The sequence below is a fragment of the Penaeus monodon genome, chromosome 30, assembly GCF_015228065.2.
Source record: "Penaeus monodon isolate SGIC_2016 chromosome 30, NSTDA_Pmon_1, whole genome shotgun sequence".
NCBI lineage: Eukaryota > Metazoa > Arthropoda > Malacostraca > Decapoda > Penaeidae > Penaeus > Penaeus monodon.
Window position 1 is genome coordinate 4,547,316 of NC_051415.1, and position 245 is coordinate 4,547,560.

Consider the following 245-nt stretch of genomic DNA (forward strand, 5'->3'; position numbering starts at 1 on the left):
ATTTTTTTTCGAGGGAGTTAAATTATCATATTATGTGTGGTAGCAACAGTTTTCTGCAATATTAATATTTTCTTGGTCTTTTCCTTTCTTTTGGGATAGGCAGGGGACCTAAGTTATCTCATTATAAATATAGCAAGGAGAGATCAAGCAATGCAGTTTTCATCAATGGCTATAAATTCCTTTTTTCTTTCTTTCTATGAACAAAACGAGAATACTGAAAGAAAATACACAGTTTTCAATTCCCC